Raw genomic sequence first — 15694 nt, 5'->3', positions numbered from 1 at the left:
TGCCAGGCCTCCCTGTCCATCACCAACTCCCGGAGTTTACCCAAACTCATGTCCATTGAGTTGGTGATACCATCCAACCATCTCATCCTCTGTCATCCCCTTCTCCTCCTGCCCTCAATCTTCCCCAGCATCAAGGTTGGTCTTTTCAAATAAGTCAGCTCCTTGCATCAGGTGTCCAAAGTATTGGAGTTTCAGCTTCAACATCAGTCCTTCCAATGAACACCCAGGACTGATATCCTTTAGGATGGACTAGCTGGATCTCCTTGAAGTCCAAGGAACTCTCAAGAGTCTTCTCCAACACCACAGTTCAAAAGCATCAATTCTTCAGTGGTCAGCTTTCTTTATAGTCCAACTCTTACATCCATACATGACCACTGGAAAAACCATAACCTTGACTAGATGGACCTTTGTTGACAAAGTAATATCTCTGCTTTTTAATGTGCTGTCTAGGTTGGTCATAACTTTCCTTCCAAGGAGTAAGCGTCTTTTAATTTCATGGCTGCAGTCACCATCTGCAGTGATTTTGGAGCCCAGAAAAATAAAGTCAGCCGCCTTTTCCACTGTTTCTCCATTTGCCATGAAGTGATGGGACTGGATGCCATGATCTTAGTTTTCTGAATGTTGAGCTTTAAGCCAACTTTTTCACTCTTTTCTTTCACTTTCATCAAGAGGCTCTGTAGTTTTTCTTCACTTTCTGCCATAAGGGTGGTGTCACCTGCATATCTGAGCTTATTGATATTTTTCCTGGCAATCTTGATTCCAGCTTGTGCTTCCTCCAGCCCAGTGTTTCTCATGATGTACTCTGCATATAAGTTAAATAAGCAAGATGACAATATACAGCCTTGACATACTCCTTGTCCTATTTGGAACCAGTCTGTTGTTCCATGTCCAGTTCTAACTGTTGCTTCCTGACCTGCATACAGATTTCTCAAGAGGCAGGTCAGGTGGTCTGGTATTCCCATCTCTTTCAGAATTTTCCACAGTGTATTGGAAACAATAAATAAATAAATAATTAAAATAGATGGGGAAACAGTGGCTGACTTTATTTTTGGGGGCTCCATAATCACTGCAGTTGGTTACTGCAGCCATGAAATTAAAAGGTGCTTATTCCTTGTAAGGAAAGTTATGACCAACCTAGATAGCATATTAAAAAGTAGATATTACTTTGCCAACAATCCATCTAGTCAGGGCTATGGTTTTTCCAGTAGTCATGTATGGATGTGAGAGTTGGACTATAAAGAAAAGTTGAGCACTGAAGAATTGATGCTTTTGAGCTGTGGTGTTGGAGAAGACTCTTGAGAGTCCCTTTGGCCTGCAAGCAGATCCATTCAGTCCATCCTAAAGGAAATCAGTCCGGAATATTCATTGGAAGGACTGATGCTGAAGCTGAAACTCCAATACTTTGGCCACCTGATGGGAAGAACTGACTCATTGAATAAAAGACCCTGATGCTGGCAAAGATTGAAGAAGAGAGGAGAAGGATGACAGAGGATGAGATGGATGTATGGCATTTCTGACTCAATGGACATGAGTTTGAGTGAACTCTGGGAGTTGGTGATGGACAGTGGAGCCTGGTGTGCTGCAGTCCATAGGGTCGCAAAGAGTCAGAAACGACTGAGCGACTGAACTGAACTGAGCTGAATGCCATGCTAGATGCTGTGAGGATGGCAGGGAATAAGGATGCTCTCTAAACAGTTAAGTGCTACACAAACATGAGGTATAATTTTTGTTATGTTACTAAGTCATGGTTCACTGATCCATGAGATTTATAATGAGTTCCCCAGATAATCAATTTCACAGAATATTGTTGGATGACATACCATTCTCCAATGGCTTCCTGGGAAGCTCTGGGGAATATCTGAAACTGAAGACAAGAGTTCTCAGCATAATGCTATATTACACAGAGTAATTGAAGGAGTTATGTATAAATGTATCAAGTATTAGGTGGAGGGGACTTTTATATTGATATTGATAAATCTTGAGTAAACTCAGGCATCATGTCTTTCCCTTGCCGTAAATCCTGTTACTGAATCATTTTCCCAAGTGATAATGCAGAGTCTTGTGGATATTACTTTTGAGATCATCATTTCAACATTTGCTAGGACTCTATTAAATCATTTTCTGAATTTTAGAAGCAGGTAGAAATTTCCTTTTAGCTAGGTCCCCAGCCAAAACTCATTCTTCCCCTGGCACCTGCCACTCCTTCCCTATTATTCAGGTACCAGAGGAGCAGAAATTGTTCACCTGACCCGATGTTACTCTAAGTAATATTAGTATATTAGTTATTTAGCAGCCCTGACTTAGAGGTCAATTTTGTACCTTATTCCCTGCACCCTTGGTTTTCTTGTTTTCTTTCTTCAAGGCAGAGGTGTTGCCCAAGAATGTGTTAGGGACAGGGCACTCCCTTTTGACTTCCCTACTCAATCAACTGCTCTGTACCCAAGTCACTTCTTGGAGACTTTTTATTTAAAATAAGCAGTTGTCATTTTCTAACTCTGAAGTAATGTGTGAATAAAAACATCTTTCCCAGGCTTTGCTCTTTTTATTTATCTGTGATATGAAGCACAGATTTAAAACATCAATCGTATGTGTGGTCAGCAAGTGTAGTTTCAAAGCAAGGGTCATTAACTCTCTTTTCCAACCAGGTTACTGCTCCTAAACTCCTGCTATAAAGAAAATGTAAAGCTACCTCTCCCTAAAGGTAACTGTGTTTATGAATATTTCTCAGTTCCTTATCCCCACACTTCTCCCCTCTGGCTTCACTGAGACCAAGAATTACCAAGTGTGATCAAGGCCTGATGAAGGCAGTCCTCTAGTGCTACAGCAGGATCCCAATCCCTTACTCAATTTGTTTCCTCTCATCAGACCACAAGACCAGGACAGGTAAAGGGACTCATGGAAGAGAGAGCACTATTACGGGGTGGATGTAGAACACAGGTACAGAGCCTGAGAGCTGGCTTGTCACAAAGGCACTTATAGTAATTACTCAAGCGGCAACCAACACATTACAGAACATACTAAAGAGAGGTAAAATCACAGCTCTAATTTTACCAGATGCTTCCTTATTCCTGGCTAACAGAACCCTCAACATATTCATGTATCCGCCTGTAAACCAGAGATCCATGTGCATCTAGGAAGTCTGATGACTTTGCTAGTTGTAGTGGTCATGGATTAAGTCTTAACGAAAGATTCTCAAATTCTTTGGTCTCAAGAACTTTTTATGCTCTTTAAAAATTGAGGAAAACAAAGAGCTTCTGTTTCTTGCTTTAATCTATCGACACCATTATAGAAAGGAAGACTTTCTTTCTAAATATTCTAAAATATTTATTTATATACTTTTTATTGATGAATAGATGATACACAGAATTACATAAGTTACAAGTGTACCCCATAGTGATTCAGTTTTTAAAAGTTATATTCCATTAACGGTTACTGTAAAATACTGGCCATATTTCCTCTGTTTTATAATACATCCTTGTAGCTTATTTATTTTATAAATAAAAATTTGTAACTCTTAATCCCCTTCTCCTATCTTGCCCCTATCCACTTCACCCTCCCAACTGGTTACCACTAGTTTGTTCTCTGCCTGTGAGTCTATTTCTTGTTTTGTTTTTGTTATATTCTCTAGCGTAAATAGTCCACATATAAGTGATATCATTCAGTATTTATCTTTCCTGACTTATTTCACTTAACATAATAGTCTCCAAGTCCATCCATATTGTTGCAAATGGCAAGATTTTGTTTTTGTTTTTTTTTTATGGCTAAGTGTGGTACTTCATATACCACATCTTCCTTATCCATGCTTCTGTTGATGGATACTTGATGTTGCTTCCGTAGCTTGAGACTTGTAAATAATGTTGTTATGGACATTGAAGTGTATGCATCTTTTCAAATTAGTACTTTCATTTTTTGGGGGGGGGCATATAATACCTGGGAGTGGAATTGTTAGGTCATATAGTAATTCTGCTTTTAAATTTTTGAGAAGCCTCCATATTGTTTTCTACAGCAGCTATACCAATTTGCATTCCCACTAACAGTTTATGAGAGTTCCCTTTTCTCCACATCCTTGCCAGCATTTTTTGCTTGGGTTCTTTTGGATGATATTCATTCAGATAGGTGTGAGGTGATAAGTCATTGTGGTTTTAATTTGCGTTTCCCTGGATGATTAACGATGCTGAGCTTCTTTTCCTATGCCTGTTGGCCATCTGCATGTCCTCTTTGGAAGAACATATATTCAGTTTTTCTGACCATTTTTCAATTAGGTTGTTTGCTTTTTGATGTAGAGTTGTATGAGCTATTTCTATATTTGGGGTATTAACTCCGTATCACTCATATCTTTGGCAAATATTTTCTCCCATTGAGTAGGTCATCTTTTCCTTTTGGTCATAGTTTCCTTTGCTGTACAAAAGCTTTTAAGATTAATTAAGTCCCATTTGTTTATTTTTGTTTTTATTTTCACTACTTTAGGAGGTAGCTCCACAAAGATATTGCTGTGATTTATGTAATAGTGTTCTTCTATGTTTTCCTCTAAGAGTTTTATAGTACCCAGTCTTACATTTAGTTCTTTAATCCAGTTTGAGTTTAATTTCATTCTTTTACAAGGACTTTTCTAGCTCAAGTTAGAAAAGGGTTAGGGTTTTGGAGAAGAAAGTATGTTTAAGGATAAATGTAATATGTTTGAGAGTTCTGTAAGATCTGTCTCTCAGGAAGCTCAAGCTAGGCAGAAGGTAGCAAAGAGTATATGAAGGCCAGAAGAGAGAACACCCTCCAGTAGGTAGAGAAGAGCAGAGATAATTTACAGGTTTAAAGGAAAAAGTATATTCAATGTTTATTGTAAGGTGGGACACTCTTAACAAGTTCTGTTGCAGATGTATTAAATTGATTATTTTTTCTAATTATACTTGCTGAAGTAGCATATATAGGTTGAATTTTCAACTGGAATATCCCCAGGATAATTAATCCAAGTTTGCCAGCCATCCAGTTGAGGATTGGAAGTGTGCTCAATTTCCTTTCTGTTACATTCTTCTGCAGGGAAGGAAAATATGAACAAATCCTTCTTCCTTGACTGATGGAAGGAGTCAAGGAAAAACAGAACCTTCCCACTGCTATCAACCAGCTACCTGCCTCATTTACTTCTCCCCTTTCTTTCTAGTGACCACAGGTCTAAGATTCTTCTCTAAAGTGTTTTCTGTTTTGTTTCTCTTCTCTAGCTGTATAAAGCCTTGGCAGAGTTGGGTGGTATCAGAGGAGGCTGGATTGTTCAGAGAATGAGAAATGGATAAAATGAAATGTTAAAAATTTCTATTTTAACATCTGTGACTATTCTAATCTATGTCCTTATTGGTGATATACATTCTTAAAGCAGCTATTCCTCATTTATTTTTAAAAATGTAGCACTTTTAGCAGTTAGTTGGGTTGGAAGAGGGAGGATACTGTTACTGAGAAAGTGGCTAGGTTTGGTATGCAAGATTTGTAGGTCAGAGATCTGCTGTGCGAGTCTCACAGAAGTTTATTCATGGCTCTTAGGAGCTAGAAGACAGAAACTAAAGCTTCTGGAAAGACGATTTTGTACTGTGAACGTGGCAGATGATGCTTTATAGGCCATTCTTAGGCAAAAAATAGGCTTGTCTTAGGCTCTGAAACCATTTCAAGAAATGCTTCATCAACACTGAACTGATCTGAATGCTAAAATGCTTCTATGCTCCACAGTGAGCAATCGCTTCTCAGTAAAAATAAGTTCTTGCATCGGGAACAAAGAAGCAAAGCCTTTTTTCCTTCCCCCATAATCAAAACTAGGCTGAAGAGCTGAGTTGGGAACTGAGCAAAGGGCACATTCAGATGTTATTTATCTGACTTGTGTAATCACAGAAGCCCAGGGCCAGGAGCAGACCGTGGGAAGATCACTTATAGAGTAATCAACTGTGGGGAGAGGAGGGGTGGGGGGATGGGGGGGAGGGGGAGTGGCAAATGACTATTAAGCTCCCTGACTGGCTGAGTCAGGCTTCCTGAGGGTACAGCCCAGGAATCTGAGTTTGAACAAGCTCTCTGGAAGATTCTCAGATGCTTCCCTGGTGGTTCAGCTGGTAAAGAATCTGCCTGCAATGCAGACCTGGGTTTGATCCCTGGTTGGGAAGAACCCCTGGAGAAGGGAAAGGCTACTCACTCCAGTATTCTGGACTGGAGAATTCCATGGACTGTATAGTCCATGGGGTCCCAAAGAGTCTGACACAACTGAGTGACTTTTACTCATTCTAATTCCAAACCTCATTTACAGGTGAGAATATAGGAGTCAACCCCTGTTTTAAAGGTAAAAGCATTGAGCACTGACAAACTATTAGGTGAAAAATTGAAAAAAAACTATAGCTCTCGCCCTTAAAGGGCTTGTGGTTTAGCTTGAAAGGATAATATACCAAGTACTTTTCTAGCAGATTGAAGAAAACCCAGCAGGGAAAGAGATTTCTTCTGTAGTTTAGGAAGTATGGGATAAAGAAGATGGGGGTACAAAGTTATAGTTAAAAAAGATTTTACCAAAGAGATGAGATTTGATAAGGACCCCAGGCTTTTCCTCTTGACTCAGATGGTAATCTTCCTGAAACGTGGGAGACGGTGGTTTAACTTCTGGTTGGGGAGATCCTTGCTGTCAATCCTAAAGGAGTCAATCCTAAAGGAGATCCTAAAGGAGATCAGTCCTGGGTGTTCATTGGAAGGACTGATGTTGAAGCTAAAATTCCAATATTTTGGTCACCTGATGCGAAGAGCTGACTCATTTAAAAAGACCCTGATGCTGGGAAAGATTGAAGGCAGAAGGAGAAGGGGACGACAGAGGATGAGATGGTTGGTTGGCATCACCGACTTGATGGACATGGGTTTGGGTGAACTCTGGCAGTTGGTGATGGACAGGGAGGGCTGGCATGCTGCGGTTCATGGGGTTGCAAAGAGTTGGACACCATTGAGCAACTGAACTGAACTGAACTGTCCCTTCCTGAGCCTGACTTGGAGGATAAAGCTGCTGGGCAAAAGGAAACGTTTGGTTAAGGAAGGTGTGATATTGTGGTTTATAATGAGAACAATATATTTTTCCTTTGTCCCTGTCTCCAGCACAAAGCTCAGTTAAAACCTTTCAGTTCAGTTCAGTCGCTCAGTCATGTCCCACTCTTTGCTACCCCATGGACTGCAGCACACCAGGCTTCCCTCCATCACCAACTCCCAGAGCTTGCTCAAACTCATCATTGAGCAGGTGATGCCATCCAACTATCTCATCCTCTGTCATCCCCTTCTCCTCCTGCCTTCAATCTTTCCCAGCATCAGAGTCTTTTCCAATGAGTCAGTTCTTCGCATCAGTTGGCCAAAGTATTGGAGTATCAACATCAGTTCTTCCAATGAATATTCAGGACTGATTTCCTTTAGGACTGACTGGTTGAATCTCCTTGTAGTCCAAGGGACTCTCAAGAGTCTTCTCCAACACCACAGTTCAAAAGTATCAGTTCTTTGGCACTCAACTTTCTTTATAGTCCAACTCTCTCATCAATACATGACTACTGGAAAAACCATAGCTTTGACTAGACAGACCTTTGTTGGCACAGTAATGTCTTTGCTTTTTAATATGCTGTCTAGGTCGGTCATAGCTTTTCTTCCAAAGAGCAAGAATCTTTTAATTTCATTTAAATTCAACTTTAATTTAAGTTCTTTTTTTTAAATTTTATTTTATTTTTAAACTTTACATAATTGTATTAGTTTTGCCAAATATCAAAAAGAATCCGCCACAGGTATACATGTGTTCCCCATCCTGAACCCTCCTCCCTCCTCCCTCCCCATACCATCCCTCTGGGTCTTCCCAGTACACCAGCCCCAAGCATCCAGAAGCCTTTAGAACTTCCCTAATGCAGAGGGCAATAAAAATGTCTTTTGTTATGTTAATGAGGTGGCTTTGGGCCGTTCAGTTCTCTTCTGTTGCTCAATCCTGTCCCACTCTTTGTGACCCCAGGGAGTGCAGCATGCCAGGCCTCCCTGTCCATCACCAACTCCCAGAGTTTACTCAAATTCACATCCATTGAGTCAGTGATGCCATCCAACCATCTCATCCTCTGTCGTCACCTTCTCCTCTCACCTTCAGTCTTTCCCATCATCAGGGTCTTTTCAAATGAGTCAGTTCTTTGCATCAGGTGGCCAAAGCATTGGAGTTTCAGCTTCAACATCAGTCTTTCCAATAAATATTCAGGACTGATTTCCTTCAGGATGGACTGGTTGGATCTCCTTGCAGTCCAAGGGACTCTCAAGAGTCTTCTCTAACACCACAGTTCAAAAGCATCAATTCTTTGGTGCTCAGCTTTCTATGTAGTCCAACTCTCACATCCATACATGAATACTGGAAAAACCATAGCCTTGACTAGACAGACCATTGTTGGCAAAGTAATGGACCTTTGTTGGCAAAGTAATGAGAACCCCATGAACAGTACAAAAGGGTTTGGGAAAGCCTCTAGGTATACAAAGGATGGGGCCTGGTTGCCAGGAGCTGGTAAGTGATTGTGGTTGCTGTTTAGTCCCTAAAGCCTGTCACACTCCTCTGTCCATGGGATTTCCCAGACAGGAATACTGGCGTGGGTTGCCATTTCCTTCTCCAGGGGATCTTCCCTACCTAGGGATTGAATCTGCATTTCCAACATTGCAGCAGATTCTTTACTGCTGAGCCATGAAAGAGAAGTGTGTGTGTAGAGGGAGGGGCTGTTGGTTGGAAATTCAATTGCATCCCCCTGACCTCCAAGGAAGGGAGCAGGCTGGAGGCTGAGATCAGTCACCAATGGACAATGATTTAATTAGTCATGCCTGTTTAATGAAGCTTCCTAAAATTCCAAGAGGACAGGCTTTGGGAAGTTTCCAGGTTCCACTCTAAGGAAGCAGGTTGGTGAACATGTGAAGATTTGGGGAGGGTGGTGTTCTTTCCCCAGACCCTGCTCTATGCATCTCTTCCATCTGATTGTAAAGTAAACTGTTTCTCTGTCTGAGTTCTCTGAGCTGCTCTAGCAAATTAATCAAACCCAAGTGTTGCAGGAAGTGGGACTCCTTCTAGAGCCCCAAAACGGGTTCTTGTCTAACACTCAGAAATCAATTGTCTGAGGAAGCACACATGCTGATAAAGCAAGAGACTTTATTGGGAAGGCATGCCTGGGTGGAGATCAGGAGGGTAAGGGAACCCAGGAGGACTTCTCTGCCCTGTGGCTTGCAGTCTCTGGTTTTATAGTGATGGAATTTATTTCTGGGTTGCTTCTGGACAATCATTCTGACCAATCCTTCCTGGTGGCCAGTCCATCCTGGTGGCCCATGCATTGCTCAGCCAAGATGGATGCCAGTGAGAAGGATTCTGGGAGGTGGTACAACATGTGGCATCTTTTTGACCTTTCCCAGAATTCTTCCATTTGGAGGTGGCTTGTTAGTTCCATGTTCCTTACTAGGACCTCCTGTTGTAAAATAACTCACAAAAATGGTTATGGTGTCTGGCCAGGGTAGACTGTTTCTCAGTGTTTCCCCCTAATACAAGGAGGGGGTCATAGGAACCTTTACAGTTGGTTAGTTAGAAGCACAGGACACAACTTGGACTTGCAATTGGTATCTCAAGGTGGGTGAGGGGGTACTGCCTTGCAGGAGCCCTTATCCTGGGGGATCTGATGCTCTCTCCAGATATTGTCAGAGTTAACCTGAATTGTAGGCCTCCCGGCTAATGTTGGAGAATAGCTTGGTGGTAGAGAAAACCCCTTTTACATCAGAATTGCTGTCAGAATCACTAGTAGGATATAATCTGCACCTTCAAATCCTCTCTCCTGGTGATGAAAGGAGGGAAAACACTTCCTGTCACTGACCACATACATGGCAGCGGTTCCAAGTTCACCTTCACCTTTCAGTGGGTTGCTGTGGCTTTATTGAACCAAAAGAGACACTCAGATATTTCTCTAGCAAAGGTGAATTACTGTGAGATCAGCAGGCAATTGCAACTCAGGGTCTGCCACCACGGGATGCACACACGTGTGCATGCACACGCTCAGTCACTTCAGTTGTGTCCAACTCTTTGTGACCCTGTGGACTGTAACACACTAGGCTCCTCTGTCCAAGGGGTTCTCTAGGCAAGAATACTGAAGTGGGTTGCCATGCCCTCCTCCAGGAGGATCTTCCCGACCCAAGAATCGAATCCTCATCTCCTGCATCTCTTGCATTTCAGGCAGATTCTTTATCCAACATGAGCATCATGAAGATCCCCACATGGCCAAGGCAGGAGAATTCTATTATAGGGAGGATAAGGAAGTCGGGAAGGCTGTAGTAGATGAAAATACCATGGCTTTTCATTGTCCAAGTCCTTGACATGGGGAGAAGAGCCAGTCTTCTTCCTGTCGGACTCTGCTATCATTACAGGCAAAAGAGTTCTCCTCCATGGTCTCCTAACATATTACATTGAGGTTTCTGCTGATTAGCTCTTACTGCTTTTATGTGTATTTTAAACTGACTATTGGTCACCTGTGCCACCTACGGAGAAGGCAATGGCACCCCACGCCAGTACTTTTGCCTGGAAAAATCCCATGGACGGAGGAGCCTGGAAGGCTGCAGTCCATGGGGTCGCTGAGGGTCAGACACGACTGAGCGACTTCATTTTCACTTTTCACTTTCATGCATTGGAGAAGGAAATGGCAACCCACTCCAGTGTTCTTGCCTGGAGAATCCCAGGGACGGGGAGCCTGGTGGGCTGCCGTCTATGGGGTCACACAGAGTCGGACACGACTGAAGCGACTTAGCAGCAGCAGCGGTGCCACCTAAGTCTGAAATGCTGAGGGCATGTCACCTATAACTTGCTCCGGGAGAAGCATTTTCCTGGGCTGTTCCCTGGCATAAGTGAGTTGACAGTGGCAAATTTCCCCGAGTCTCCTGCCACTGGGGTCCTCTTGCTCTAGTGGGAGGCCCTCCTCGGGGAAGCCAGCCTGGACTTGGGCAGCATCCACTCAGCCCTCAGGAGTCTTGTGTGTTCTCCCCAGAGCAAGCAGTCGGTGGTTCCCTTCTAGCTTCCCCACTGTCACCTGCCCCCATTCTTTACCCTGGCAGCATTAAAGAAGTCTGAAAAACAAATATCATATATTAACACATGTGTGTGAAATCTGGAAAAATGGTATAGATGATCTTATTTGAAAGCAGAAATAGAGACACACACATAGAGAACAAATGTATGGGTACCAAGGGGGGAAGGGAGGGTGGGGTGCACTGGAAGATTGGGATTGGCATATATATACTACTATGTCCTGGTGGGCTACAGTCCATGGAGTTACAAGAGACACGACTGAGCATGCGCTCATGCATGTATAAAATAACTAATGAAAACCTACTGTAGGTCATGGGAAACTCTACTCAGTGCTCTGTGGTGACTTAAATGGGAAGAAAATCCAAGGAAGCGGGGTTACATGTATTCATGCGGCTGATTCACTTTGCTATACAGCAGAAATTAATGCAACATTGTAAAAGCAGCTATACTCTAATTTTTTTAAATGTGCAAAAAGAAGCATCAAGTACACTGCAGATTCAGTGACTTAGCAATCCTTCAGGCCAGTGACTACTGACCCTACATAATGGCAGAAAGATTTGGACTCATTCTTCGAGAAAGAAAAAGGTACTGAGTCTAATGTATCCCCTTCTCCCACAGAGAGAGAAGGATGAAGATACAGTATATTAGTCTGTAGGGCTGCTGTAACATAGGACCGCAGGCTGGGTAGCTTAAACAACAGGGATTTGTTTTCATAGTCTGGAACTACAAGTTTAAGATCGAGGTGTCAGCAGGATTGGTTTCTTCTGAAGCCTCTTCCCTTGGCTTTAGATGGCTGCTTTCTTGTGTTCTCATTTGGTCTTCCCTTTCTCCTTGTCTGTTACAAATTCCTTTTCTCATAAGGATAGCAGTTACAGTGAATTAAGGTCCATACTAGTGACCTCATTTTAACTTAATCATCTCTTCTCAGGCCCGCCCCAGCTCTAGAAAAAGCTCACTGCATCTTCCCAGGCATCCCTTGGCCTTAGAGGCTTCTGGCAAAAGGCACCAAGTTAAAATAAGTACCAAGAATGGGAAGTTTAAACACCATGGTTTTAGCAAGGAGACATATCTGTCTGGTTTGCATTTTTATCTCTTAGAGTTGAAGAACAGACAACACCAACAACAAAATCTCTCTGCTTGCATTTTGTTTTTTATACTTGCTGCTGCTAAGTCGCTTCAGTCGTGTCCGACTCTGTGCGACCCCACAGATGGCAGCCCATCAGGCTCCACCGTCCCTGGGATTCTCCAGGCAAGAACACTGGAGCGGGTTGCCATTTCCTTCTTCAATGCATGAAAGTGAAAAGTGAAAGTGAAGTTGCTCAGTCATGTCCGACTCTTTTTATATTTAAATGGCAGCAAAATGAATCATATTCTGAGGACCAAATTTCTCTTTATATTTAAATATATAATTCATTAAAAGGTACAGTTTATACCATAATGTCAGAAGAGAAGAGATAGCAATTTTTAAGAAGTTGAATCCCACAGAGAACCTTTTAATACTCTTTTTGAATTTCAAATTGAAACCAAATCAATGGGCATAACTTGTCACACTGCAAATAATATATGATTAATAGCTAAAAAATTACTTTTATAAATTATGTCATTGATTTTCATTTCATGAGATAGAAAAACTGTCAAAACTTATTAATACAACATTTGGATTTATCTTGTGGGTATTTATTGCCTTGATCAATACAAGATTTTAATCTATCAATGAAATGATTTCTGTAACCTTATGAAAGCTAATATACCACCCCTTTGAGCTAGTCATCAAACGTTGCCTTGTGAAGATTAAACGAGATTCTTTCAACAAATATCTGAATGCTGACTATGACATCACTCTGGAAGCTAGGGGGTATAGCACTGAGCAGAACAGACACAAATCTCTGCCTTCATGGATATTATAGTCTAGAGGAGAGGGACTAAGCAGGTCAAATAAGAACGTTTTACAGCTTCTTTAGAAGAAGATAAATGCAATGGAGAAAATATAGGATGTGTGTGTGGGTAGGGGGGCGTGTTGTCTGGAAAGATGCCATTACAGATGGGATAGATGGAGATGACCTTACCAAGGAGCAAGGGATTGAAGGAGGTAAAGGGCTGAGCCATGGGATGATTTGGGTAGAAAGCATTGGGAGCAGGGGCAGGAGCTTTGAGGGGCAGGGTTTGAGGCGCCACCTGCCTGGTGAGCTCAGGAAGCAGCAGAATCAGAGGTGGAAAGAGGAGTCAGAGACGGGAGAGGGGATGAACCCCAACTTGTTTCATATTTTAAGGACTCTGATCCTACTCCCACTTGATTTGCTTAGAGAACAAGTTAAAATGAATGTAAATGAATTCCAAGGGAGGGTTTTGGCATTGCTTTCTCTTTAACAAACTCCACCCACATGCCACTGGTTGCCTTTCAATAGCTCCAGCCTGCCAGGCTTTGCCCCCATGTCAGGGCCTTAGCACACCCTCTTCCTTCTTCCCGAAATACTCTCCCTGCCACTTCTGCCCCACTCTTCTCACTCCCTTTCTTTCCTCTTATGCCTTCATGCCTCACTGAGAACATGAGCTCCTGGGGCTAATACCAAAGAACGTTTACTCTATTTTCCTTCAGGACTCCCTTTGACTCCTCTCCATGAGCTGCATTATAATTTGCTAAAGCATGCTTATGGGTTTCTGTTGTTTCACTGATTCCAAACATTAAGTTACTTACTTGCTTGTTATCTATCATGAACTCTGCAAGAATAGAATAAATATCTGGTTTATTATCTAATTAATGCTGTTCTCAAAGTGCCTATCACATGGTAGTAGGCACTCTGTAAATATTTGATGAAAAATTAAAGGAACGAATTAAGGCCTAAATGAAAAATGAATGGGAACAGCTTGCTGCTGCTGCTAAGTCGCTTTAGTCATGTCCAACTCTGAGAAATCCCATAGACAGCAGCCCACCAGGCTCCCCCATCCCTGGGATTCTCCAGGCAAGAACACTGGAGTGGGTTGCCATTTCCTTCTCCAATGCATGAAAGTGAAAAGTGAAAGTGAAGTCACTCAGTGGTGTCCGACTCTTCGCGACCCCATGTACTGCAGCCCACCAGGCTCCTCCATCCATGGGATTTTCCAGGCAAGAGTACTGGAGTGGGGTGCCATTGCCTTCTCTGTGAATTTGTGTTATTGTTTTGCTCTCAAACTCTGCATTGCTGATAGAGATCCTGAGACCCAGACAGTTTTTCGGGGACAAGCATGAGCTGGACACAGGCTGAGGTCTCCTAAACCTCTTGTCATTCATATGACTGAAAACAATACTCTCTCTTAATGAAGTTCCCTGTCACTAAGGGGGTTCCTCCTTCCTGCAGAGGCCACAGAATGTTGTGCCCTTGCTATTACACTTATCAAACTCACTTTATTGTTACCTCCCCATTCCCCCTCTGTGCTATACAGTAGGTTCTCATTAGTTATCTACTTATACATAGGAGTGTATATATGTCAATCCCAATCTTTCCATTTAAACCCCTCCTTCTGCACTTGGTGTCTGTATGTTTGATTTCTATGTCTGTGTCTCTATTTCTGCTTTGCAAATAGGTTCATCTGTGCTGTTTTTCAAGATTCTACATATATGTGTTAATATACAATATTTGTTCTGACTTCATTCTGTGTGACAGTCTCTAGGTCCATCCACATCTCTGCAAATGGCACAATTTCACTCCACTTTATTTATATGTTTCAGTGAACTCCTCCAGCACTTGACTGCAAGGAGATCCAATCAGTCCATTCTAAAGGAGATCAGTCCAGGGTGTTCTATGGAAGGAATGATGCTAAAGCTGAAACTCCAGTACTTTGGCCACCTCATGCGAAGAGCTGACTCATTGGAAAAGACTCTGATGCTGGGAGGGATTGGGGGCGAGAGGAGAAGGAGACGACAGAGGATGAGATGGCTGGATGGCATCACTGACTCGATGGACATGAGTTTGAGTGAACTCTGGCAGTTGGTGATGGACAGGGAGGCCTGGCGTGCTGCGAATCATGGGGTCGCAAAGAGTCGGACACGACTGAGCGACTAAACTGAACTGAACTGAGAGTAAGGACCTACTTTTATTCGGACAAGAGTGGATGGTACGTGAGTGGCACACAATAAGCGCTCAAAGTTTGGGGAATTAAACTATTATAATTATCTGCTTTGTTCCTGCTATGTACAAGGTATTTTGCTAGGCATTCTTCCCCCCACCAAAAAATGGCTTCTGAGTTAAACCAAATTCAGTTATATATGCCAGTTTCAATTCTCCAAGTCCATCACATATTTGGACTGAGTTAAATATATATGGTATTGCTGTTTAGTTGTTCAGTCAAGTCTGAGTTTTTTGTGACCCCATGAACTGTAGCCAGCCAGGTTCGTCTGTCCATGGGATTTCCCAGGCTGCAATACTGGAGTGGGTTGCCATTTCCTTCTCCATAAATATGTATTAACACTAAGCAAAGTTCTAGACACAAAAGAAAAGGTAGAAACAGTTATCAATTGTCTTTGACATTCTTAGTGTGGACAGAACTGGATACAGTAAATGTTGATGACTTCTGGGTTGAGATTTGGTTGCTGCAGATTCCTGATGTTTTCATTACTTTTCTCCTTCTTGGAGGAGAAATCTGAATTGATTCTCAAAGTAC

The sequence above is a fragment of the Bubalus kerabau genome, chromosome 22 (genome assembly GCF_029407905.1).
Source record: "Bubalus kerabau isolate K-KA32 ecotype Philippines breed swamp buffalo chromosome 22, PCC_UOA_SB_1v2, whole genome shotgun sequence".
NCBI classification, from domain to species: Eukaryota; Metazoa; Chordata; class Mammalia; order Artiodactyla; family Bovidae; genus Bubalus; species Bubalus kerabau.
This window is presented reverse-complemented; position numbering follows the sequence as displayed.